The following is a 12,166-nucleotide window of genomic DNA, read 5'->3' on the forward strand; positions in this document are numbered from 1 at the left end:
CAGAGGTCTTTCTAAATTCCCACCCAACTTAAAATGGATGAAAATAAAACAGGACAAAACCACAAATTAAATGCATCAATGCCTCTTCCCTACTTTTGCATAAGAATTAAGAAGCTGGATGAATTCTCACTTTCCCACCTTTCCTAACATCCATAAATACCCTTATCTATTATTGTCTGTACACTGAAATCTCATGTAGGTTTTTTGTGAAGACTTTGCAACCTGGTCCATAATCCCTGTGCACCAAGTGTGGGAGATCTGGCTTGGAACAAAGAGTACTGGCTCTGCATAAATTCTGACAAGCCATAATGTTTCTGAATATTAATTGCTTCATCAGTGAAATGGGGAGAATAATTTCTCAAAGCTTAATTCACAGGGCTATTTTGAATGATTCAATGAAATGTTTCTTACCCTTTGTTAAGCCACTTCTCCTATTGGATAAACATAAGAATGTCATACATCCTGTAAATGTAATTTTAAGATTTAAATTACATTAAATATTATGACATACAATGAGATGAGTGTGCATGTGCGTGTATGTAACTCTACTTTTCCTCGAGAGAAATTTTTCTTGAGAACCACAAAGCTAAAGATTTCAAAAGTGTTTTGTAAACTGATAGGTGACCTACAGATACAGACTTTCAAATATATTATCTTATAAAATCACAAAAACTTTGTGATATATAGCTTATTACTGCCATTTTAAAGTTAGGAAATTCAAAATTACATTATAATAAGCAGCAGGGCTAGTAATCAAACCCCACTTTCCTGACCATAAATTTTTAACTATTCCTACTCCTCCTCAGAATAGTTAGTATCATTTGTCTGTACCCATAACATAGAATCTTGTGCCATGAATTCTTGATTGTTATATATCTGTTATTCCTAGAGAGTAAAACTCATCTCCCGTATAGATTGTAAACTTTCTGAAAGGAGAACACATCTCTGTTTTCATCACCTCTAGTGCTAGCTTGGTACCAAAAAAGGCACTATTCTTCAACAACCTCCTTTAGTTTTCTTTTTAAATATGTGTTGGGCATAGTTTCCCTTCCCATATACTCCCATAATTATGATAACCTGCCTGAGTTACTCATCCTACCAGATGTGCAGATAGACACCTGTGTCTCTTTAAACCCCGATTTTCATAGCATGGACAGGGCCAATGATCAAACTTTGTGTCTAAAGCCCATTCAGACCACACTGGTACTTGAGTAGTGAAAGAGATATTGCAAACCATGCCAGCCAGTATAGCTTTAAACACTATTCTCTTGAGGCACGAAGAAGAAACAATGCTTTCAGTACACCTAGGAGATGGGAACTTCACATGCACCGAGAAATTAAATAGATAAGTAATTTTTAAAAACCCCACAGAGTTCCACAGAAATATAATACAATTGTTAGTTCTCATGGCCACTATTTCTCTTTCAAACAGTAAACATTTTTATCTGCCAACTCACGTAGTAAAGCTGTGCTTATTTCATGTGTTCCCATTTCCCTGCCAAAGGTAAGAATGAGGAATGCCCTTCTGCATCCTTTCATCCCAGCAGATTAAAATAGGAAATTTGTGTCTATGAAGGGGGTGCAGGTGGGTTTCAAATGATTATCAGAGTAACTTTAAACAGGTACTATATGATAACTGTAACACTTTTCCATTTACAAAGTGCTATTCATTTTATAGTGTCCTTCCAAATGGATTATTTTGCTTTGCTCATCCTAAACAAGCAAATGCGGTGAGGTCATTGGAGACATATAATATGGGTAAGAAAATCAATTTATAAATAAGAAGAATAGATTGACACAACTCTTAAAGTTAAAACAGCCAGGGTATAAAAAGAAACTAATATTTTACAAGTACATATTTCATGCCAAATAACTGTAGGTAAATACCTAACATATTTTATCTTATTTAGGCCTCATTATTCATGCCCCAAATTAACATTTCTCCACTGAATCTATTCAGGAAACTCCTGATACAGTAGCTGGATACAGTATACCTCTTCTTCCTAGTACCAATACCCAACAAAACGTAGATAGGACAGTAAAAATGTTCCATTTGAATGAATTAGAAGTTTCTCCAGATACAGATATGGGGCTCATCTAAGAAATGGGACTTTGTAATGTATCCCCTTGACCAGGCTGAACTACTTTTCCCTGAATTTTCTTCCCTCCATATTTTAGGTTCAGATGCACCACCAGCAATATTATCACTTGACATCTTGAGAGCAGAAGTGAAGCAGCAGCTATTTTGGGTTTTATGTCTCTAAACAGACATAACAGTCTGAACAGGTACTTTGTACCTCACACAGGTTGCCTCTCACCTGTTGGTTTATCTTGTTGGTGTGAGGCAGCAGCCACGCCTGTAACTATTTTACTTTTCCTGGATCTTCTTTTAGCATCTCCTACTTCAGAACCAGTTGTGTGTTTAGCTCTGTGATGAAGACATCAGCTTCTCCTGCAGGACACCCACATATCATAGTTGGTAGCACTGAGAACTGACCTTGGTTTCAGATCATTCTCAGGGATTCCAGCACATCTTTGCCCTCCTCACTTAACATCTATTTTGTCTACCTGTGGCAACAGACATATAAAGAGTGTTTAACCAGTGCCACAATCGGGCAAAATCAAATCCCTATCGTAAATATATCCTTATAGTTCTACCTCTCTGACTGAACGCTAGCTGATACATAATTAGTCACTGAGAGAGATTCTAGAAGAATTGTATCTTAAGAATGAGTGTTCTGGACTGTTCTGGCTTATCTTTTTCTCCCCCCTGATCTGATGAGATTTAAAGATTCGAATCACTCCCATTTCTAGTGCTTAAGGAAACACTAGTAGTCCATGTAATGTCGTGGCAAAAGTGTTATGCAAACTGTCACCTGCAGACCTATAATCAAATGCCTATAGAAAACAAGCCTCACTAAGTATGTGCTGCCCTAGAATATTTTAGTCAGAATAAGGCATCTAATGGAGTTGATTGATTGGTTCTAAATATGCAGGAAACATGGGGGAAGAAAATGATGAACATATAACTTTAACTTACCAGCTAAGGTCTGAATAATAGACCTGAAATTGTCTATGTCTGTCCTAAAAGTACCCATTATCTCTTATGACCACAGGGCCTGGATTTCTGAAAACCAAACCCGAAGTCTCATCTTTCAGGGAGCTGAATTACGATGCAAATTGAGTCCCCAACCTCCTGGAGATCTCTATTATTAAAGGTTGGTCATTAATCGGAGAGGAATAAGACCCACAATTTGCAATGGGGCATAGGGGTATATTCCAATAAATCTGGGGATTTGGGACCCCTAAATTTTGTGAAGTCTTCTTTGACAGTAGAAGCAACTCTTCCACTCCTGAAGAAACTGTAATGGTCTTCAAAGGACCACTGATCCTACTCAGGAACTACCTCTACTGCCCTAAACCTATAAATACACGCAAGTTCCATCAGGTCACAGAGAGTGAGAAACAAAGTATGACCTATGCCTAGGTATGACACATACCAAATCACTGATTTTTGCCAACAATCCCAATTACCTGGAGGTTGAGACCACCACCCAGCCACTTTGGGCTTCTCATGCCAGTGAATCAACAAGCAAACAATGGGGTAACTGTAGTGCCTGGGGTGAGTAATCCTGACTATCAAAGAGAAGCTGACTTGCTATTATGCAATTGGAGTAAGAAGAAATATTCCCGGAATGCAGGAGAACCCTGGCTTATTTCCTAGTATTCCCATGTCTGTGATTAAGTCAAACAAAATCTATAACAACTCAATTCAGGCAGGACTGTTAGTGACCCTGACACTTCAGGAGTGAAGGTCTGAATCACCCTACTAGCCAAGGATCACTACAAATTGAGGTGTTCCCTAAAGACAATAAACTATGGGACAGAGAGAAGAAGAATGTAGTTTTAAATACCAGATATGACCACATAACCAGTTAAAACATGAGGACTGTAATAATGATGATTACACATTTATTTTGATATGACTGCATGTATGTATTTTTGCTGTCTTTCCCTCTTCCATGTAACATAAGATATATCTCATTATTTAAGTTGTAGGATATCAAAGGGAGAGTATGAATCAGCTAGAACAATGAACATGACCCAAAGACTAAAAGAGGGTCTTTGTATCCTCCTTTGGGGAAAGGGTTAGCAAAATTTAACATAGCAGATTGTTGTCTAATATGGTGTAATGCAAAGCAAAACGACTTTGTAAATTTCCTAATTTGAAAAGAGTACACTGTGGTAGCTTCGTGATATGTCAACTTGACTAGCAGAACCATTTCCCAGAATTTCCTTCTCTGTAGCTTTCCAGTTAGAGTGAGCCATAGGAAAAATATTTTACAAGATTTGGAGGGCAGAAATGAAGCAGTAGCATGTTATGTTTTATAATGGAAGGCTGGGGCAGGTGCTTTGCACTTTACCCACCTTGACACTTATCTACTGGCTCACCTCCTTGCCATGGACAGCAACTGCTCCCCCTTCGCCTGGATGCTCTCCCAGCTTCTCTGACTCATGGGCCAGGCGAGTGCTTAGCACCAAGACGAAGGGTGCAGTTTCTCCTGCAGAGAGCCCACTTTGTCCAGGTTGGAGGAGTGAGACTCACATGTTCCAGTGTGTCCTCATGGGTTCCAGCTCCAGTTTGTTGGTTCCAGCTCAGGTTGGTGAGTCGCAGCTTGGCCTTGCTCTCCCTGACTTCTTATTTTTCCTTCCTAACTGCCTGCACTGCAGACTTCAAAGTCCAGCATCAGAGGTGAAGACACAGCCCGGAGAGACTGTGTAAGCTGCTCCTTCAATGGCATAAAGTCACATCCCTATAAACAAATTCCTTAATATCTGTTCTGCTTAGCCCTGATTGATACAGGCCTTTGAATTAACTTTTAACCATATCCTTTGTTTCTGTGTTTCTCATATAATGCTTCTCTGGTAATAGTAATAGCATTATATCTTAATATTAATTAATGTTAATTACTGCTCTGACTCTGAGTACCCAATTCTGTAACATGGAGACAATTTTGACTATGTTAGTACCCAAGATGAAAGCAGAAATCATAAATATAAAATGCTCTTATAGATGGCCAATAGGCACATGATAAGATGTTCCTTATCGCTAATTACTAGGGAAATGCAAATCAAAACTACAATGAGGTACCACCTCATACCAGTCAGAATAACCTTCATTAAAAAGCCTACAAATAACCAACGCTGGAAAGGGTGTGGAGAACAGGGAACCCTCGTACACTGTTGGTGGGAATGTAAATTGGTGCAGCCATGGAACACAGTATGGAGGCTCCTCAAATAACTAAAAATAGAGTTGGTATATGATTCAGCATACCATTCCTGAGCATATATCCAGACAAAATTATAATTAAAAAAGACACATGTACCCTTATGTTCATAGCAGCTCTATTTACAATAGTCAAGACATGAAAACAACCTAAATGTCCATCAATATATGAATGGATAAAGAAAATGTGGTATATGTATACAGTGGAATATTACTCGGCCATAAAAAAGAATGAAATAACGCCATTTGCAGCAACATGGATTCAACTTGAGAATGTCATACTAAGCAAAGGAAGTCAGAAAGAAAGAGACAAATACCATATGATACATTTTATATGTAAAATCTAAAATACGACATAAATGAAAATATCTACAAAACAGAAACAGACTCACAGAGAAAAGACTTGTGGTTGCCAAGGGAGAGGGGTGTGGGGGAGGGATGGATTGGGATTTGGGGATTAACAGATGCAAACCATTATACATAGGATGGATAAACAACAAGGTCCTACTGTATAGCATAGGGAACTATATTCAAAATCCTGTGATAAACCATAATGGAAAAGAATATGAAAAAGAATATATATATGTGTATACACCCACCCACACACACAGACACAAAGATATAAAACTGAATCACTTTGTTGTACAGCAGAAATTAACACATTGTAAATCAACTATTCTTCAATAAAATTTTAAAAATATCCTGCACCTAGTAAGTGCTTAATAATGATAGCTGTATTACAAATAATGAACATTAGAATTAGAGTATGCTTAATAGTTCAATCTCTAAAAGTCCCTTACTATAATTTTGCTCTCTAATCCCCAAGAAAACTGTGTGACATAGGTAAGCACTATCATTAATATTATTACTGTTGCTATTGTTCCCATATTACAGGTCAATAAAAAAAATACCCTCAAGGGCTTACATGACATTTGGCCAAGGGTTTTTGACTCCTAAGGAAAGTACAGAACTTCTTAAACTCTTGTGGAACGTTCTGCCCACATTAAATGCAAATCCCCTGTTTATTCTGATGCCAAAAAATGTTGAAAGCAGAAACAAATGTGTTGATTCTCTCTCTCCTTCAACTGCCTTGCATCCTAACACTCTCGGCTTTGATGTGTCCTTCCCGGTCATATTTGATATAGCTGTGCAACATCTTTTTTATGTCAAGGCTTTGCTTCAAACACTCCATTGCCAGTTCAACTTGTCAAAAGTTGGAGGGAACATGTTTTAAGCATTCAGCAAGCATTCTTCTGAAAAGAAAACCACTATTTCTAATAAGCGTTTGAGAGCAGAGTGTATTGCAGAAACTGTTTTCTAAGATCTGTCACAAATGATTTAGTTTTATTAGTTTTAATGGCCCTTAGCCACAGGCATGGAATATAAGTGAAAATTAAGATATTTTTCATGAGATGAAAATAGATTTCAATCAGGGAGAGTGTTTTCTTCCCCACCTCCTCCTATTTGCTTATTTACTTTATTTCTTTTGGCAGATGATTCTGGTTAAAAGGAAACCACTGTGAGACATGGGAACACAGGAATAGTCTTCCATGAGAATAAAGCTCTCCTTGTACTGGAAGCTTCTCTGTTAATTGTGTACAACTTGGCTGGTTTGGCAAGCTTATAGGCAGGGTAGCAGAGAAAGGGGCTAATGTATTAAACTGGAATTTCATCCTGGGTAGGAACAAGGAGCAAACATTTTTATTCATAACTAAATGTTTGTCTTCCATGATAGTAGACACAGAAACAACCATGAAACCCATAGATTGCTTCCAATTCATAATACCTTTTTCTTGCTGTTTCTGCTTTTCTACACTGTAGCTTTTCTTCAAAAGTTTCACTTTTCCTCTTCTTTCTCATCACTCACTGAAAAGTACTGTAATCTGAACAGGTCTATATATTTTATTCTTCATAAACAAGTTAAGTGCATTTCTTCAACAGTTGGATGTTTTTTGGCAATCCATCCTCATTGCTTATTTGTGTTTTGAGGTGTGTTGGTATATGAGGGCTGATGATGGGTGTGAGATTTTCTGTTGTAAGAGCTCTGCTCTAGCATTTCTCCATCCTCTATGTCAAAGTATCCATGTGGTTCAAAGGATAACCAACAAGATGTGAAATAGGATGCCTGGAATTTCTACCGCCTCTGCCAGCCTTGCACTACCTTTATAACCTTGGGCAACCAATTTCAATTCCTGTGTTGTACTTGCCTCATTTGCAAAGTATAAATCTTGGGAAAGAACAAGATCTCACATCTGAAACCAAAAAAAGGACAAATTCCTTGCCTTCATGGAGATTACAATCAAATGTAGGAAGACAGCAGTTAAACAATAAATGTAACACAAAATTAAATTGCACTGTATATGAGGAGGGAATAATTATGAAGGTCCTTCTCGGTAGCTTGTAGATGGCTGTCTTCTGTGTCTTCACATAGTCTTCCCTCTGTACCTCTCTCTGTCCTAATCTCTTCTTACAAAGACACCAGTCATATTGGATTAGACCCCGCCATAATGATTTCATTCTAATTAACTCTTTAAAGACCTCATATAAAGTCATATTCTAAAACACTAGGGATTAGGACTTCAACATAAATTTTGGGGTGACACAATTCAGTCCTTAACAACTATGAAAAATGTAAAAAGATTAGGAGTGCTGGAGTGTGATTCAACACTAATGGGAATATTCAGGGCAGGCCTGACTGAGATGCTGACTCAGTCACCAGTTGAGACAAACTGTGAGGGAACAGAGAGAGTAAGCATTATGAATATCTGGTATAGTGTGATTAAACAGAGGGAACAGTCAATTCAAAGGCCCTGAGGTAGGAAGGACCAGGAAGTCAAAGGGTTAGTATGTTGGTCAGTGCAACTGCAAGAGAGAATGGAGGTATGGCCAGTGACATAGCAAGAGCACAGCATCTTTGAGGATCTTGTGAGTGATTGAAAGGAACTGGGCTTTTACTGTGAAAGAACTGGAAAGCCATTGGAAGGTCTAAGCAGAGGAATGATCTGATCAGACTCACCCTTCTACATACTCATTCAGCTTGTTGTTTTGAGATTAGATTATAGCCTAGAGTTTCTCATTCAGCACCACTGACATTTATGGACAGAAAATTCTTTCCTACAGGAGCCTGTACTATGCATTATAGGCTATATAGCAGCATCCCTTGCCTCTACCCACTAGATGTCTGTAGGTCCCTGACTGCCAGGTGTAGCCACGAAAAATGTCTCTAAACATTGCCAACTGTCCTCTAGTGAATAAAAAGTCATCCCGGTTAAGAACCACTCTTGTAGATGGAGAAGAGGAAAAGCTAAGAGACAACTTGAAAATCAATGTAATAATTTTAGCTAGAAATGATGATAACAGTAGCGTTCTGGAAATTTTGAAGGTAGAGTCAATCTATTTTGAAGGTTGCTAACAAAACAGATGTGTGGTATGAGAGGGGATTCAAAATGACTCTGAGGTTTATGCTCTGCGCTACTAGAAGAGTGGATGACCTCTTATTCAAAGCAGGAAGACTACGGTTAGAGCAGGTTTAGATAGGAACACAGACTCTTCATACAAGATAACAGGAGAGAAGTTTATGTATAAGGATAATGGCATTGATAGATGGCTAGACCAGTTGTATGAGTTTGTGAAAATTTCTTCTATATTTCTTCGTGGAGTAGGAAAAAAGATCATCATCACCTGAGACTGAGAATGGGACAGGAGGTGTTGGTGGTTTTAGGATAAAAGACAAAGTATAGGATAGAATTCTGGGACAGTATATTTCTTCTATGGTGTATTACTGTAATTGTGAAGACACCAATTACAATAGCTTTTCTAATAAGTATTGAGAATTACTTTTAATGATATAACTTTAACATTCCATCAAATATTAAACCAATAAACCCAGACCCAATATGTCTATTTATTTTTTTAATATTTATTTATGGCTCCGTGGGGTCTTCATGGCTGTGCACGGGCATTCTGTACTTGCGGCGAGCGGGGGCTATTATTCTTCATTGTGGTGTGTGGGCTTCTCGTTGTGGTGGCTTCCCTTGTTGCAGAGCATGGGCTCTAGGCGCGTGGGTTTCAGTAGTTGTGGCACATGTGCTCAGTAGTTGTGGCTCGCGGGCTCTAGAGCGCAGGCTCAGTAGTTGTGGCGCACGGGCTTCGTTGCTCCGTGGCATGTGGGATCTTCCCAGACCAGGGCTCAAACCCGTGTCCCCTGCACTGGCAGGCGGTTTCTTAACCACTGCACCACCAGGGAAGCCCCAGACCCAATATGTCTTTAGATCTATTTTCCATTGTTCTGAACTAAACACACAATTTTTTTGCAGAAGGCCAAACAGCCTCTCTCTGTTCCTCTGTAAATACATGTATATAGAGAACTTATGGGTAAGATTAGGGCAAAGTAGTGCTTTAGGCTATTTTCTTAACCTCATGAGTATTCATAATTAAGAACCACCTCCAAGAAAGAAATCATCAGCTCTAGAGGGTTATGCCAGTTTCCAATATCTGTCTTTCATCAGAGACAGAACTAATAGCACTTGAGTCAGACTCATGTCAGCGCCCACCCCAGCCCCTCATTGAACTCCCATTACTGCTATTAGAAAAGACAATTTACTCCTTACGACGCTCCTGAAAATGCTCCCTGACCCTGATGTGCCTTTGCCATGGATCAGATCCTCCAGGCAAAAAAGGAAAAAAAAAAAAAAAAAAAACCAATCACACAGTTACTTCAATGAGAGTCACTCAAAAGAATATCTTCTACCATTCTAAGAAATATTCAAGATTAAGTTCTGATTTTGTATTTGAATTGCTGTATGATTTCAGGTTAATTATTTAACATTTAAAGGATGATTTTTTTTTTACTGTTGAAATGAGGGCCTCACAAGAAGAACTGAAGATGAAATAATATAATAAAGAAAACCATAAAGTGTTATATAATAGGAGGGGGTCATCATCTGTTTTAGTTTGGTCCCCTGAGATAACTACCTCTGCGCAAGTGGCTTTCTAAGGAAATACTCCTAGAAAAACCTAGTGAGGGAGTGAGAGCTCCCTCACTAGGGGAGGAAAGGATGTCATGCAATGGAGAAGTTTCAAGAAAGAATCTATGGATGGAGCCCACAGGGAAAAACTCTAGTGTCATTTATTATCTGAATTTGTGTACCTGTGGCCGAGGAGTTGTGCTTTGAAATGCCGACACCAGTCATTGGCTAAGAGCCATCACAGGCAGATGGAAACTCCCAAGCACTTCTGAGTGTCTGTACTTTCCAGCCAAGGGCCACCCTCCAAAGTGAGTCACAGGTGTACTCTGTTAGAAACAAATCACACAGAAGCCAGGACAGAGCACACAGAACCTGTACAAAGGTTCCAAGGATATCTTGGTAGAGCAGAAATTATCCACTTTATCACATTTGTTTCTTTTCTTGTGAAACATCATCAACTTCTCTCCTTGGTATTTTGACATCATATTGTCAACATCTCTGTAGCATCTTTATTAAGCTTTTTAAGTTCTTTAATTATTTTCTGTTTTGATAATCAGATTAAAATTTAGCCTTATTTGTGGAAATTTGGAATATCTGAAAACTAAACACTTGTATAGAACAAGTTTGTGGAGATCACAAGCAGTGAAGTGTGTCTCTTAACAATCAGTTCACGGCACCCTTTATCTTTCCTAATACAACAGCATGATATTTGTGTGCATATAAATTATTTATATACTTATAATTTATGTTTATAAATATATAGTCATATTTTATATATTATATAAATATGTAATATATAACTTATAATACATATAAGGTAGATATTCTCAGAAATAAAATTAAGTAAAAAAATTGCAGAGTTATTGATTACATTTTAAGTAACATATATTTGATATATGATGATCTGTTCATATTTAGATTGACTGTTCTAAATGTATCTAAATAGATTACATGGTTGGTATGTGTTTTCTTTGGTTATTTAATAAAAGTTATTGATAATTTGAATTCAATGAATTCCATCTGAGAATGCCATTATTTTCAACTGTACTTTTTTTTTTTTTTTTTTGCAGTACACGGGCCTCTCACTGCTGTGGCCTCTCCCGCTGCAGAGCACGGGCTCCGGATGCGCAGGCCCGGCGGCCATGGCTCACAGGCCCAGTTGCTACACGGCGTGTAGGATCTTCCCGGACCGGGGCACGAATCCGTGTCCCCTGCATCGGCAGGCGGACTCTCAACCACTGCGCCACCAGGGAGGCCCCTAACTGTCCTTTTAAAATCCAAATCCAAAAGCCTGAAGAAGAAACAGATTCAAGTTTTCCAATCATTAGTCATACCCCTAATGTATCCCCTTCCCTAATCTAGGAAGGAAAAACTGCTAATGTATTTTGTTGTCATATTCCAAAAACTCAGCCGTCTTTAACAAAGAGAAGGGCCACTCTTTATTTAAATGTCATTCAAAGAGGGTAGTCCTTATTTTTCCATGTGTCTAGCAAAATACGTAAAATGCCACAGGGTTTTTCTTTTCCATACAGGTCCTATATTACTTTCTTAACATCTCAGGTACATCTTCATGTACCCTTTTGTCTTTGGTCTGCCATACCAGCAGCTGATGGATTTCCAGAGGTATATATTTGGATTTTAACTTCAGGGAAGGGAGAGTTCCCCATGTCAACTACATTTCAAATCTTAGGCATTTAGTTTAAGTTACATGTCACTTTACAGACTGCTACAATCATTTTCTATAGCATGTCAGACAGAAGTTTGGCAAATAATTTAAAAGGAATTTATTTCCATTTGTCATTATCTCTTATATGTACATCTTTTGGCGGGCGGAACATCTGAACAAATACTGGCTACATAAAATAAAATGTAACCGTTTTTCTGTCTCATAACCATACATCATTCAGTAGCA

The sequence above is a fragment of the Hyperoodon ampullatus genome (assembly GCF_949752795.1).
Source record: "Hyperoodon ampullatus genome assembly, chromosome: 6".
NCBI classification, from domain to species: Eukaryota; Metazoa; Chordata; class Mammalia; order Artiodactyla; family Ziphiidae; genus Hyperoodon; species Hyperoodon ampullatus.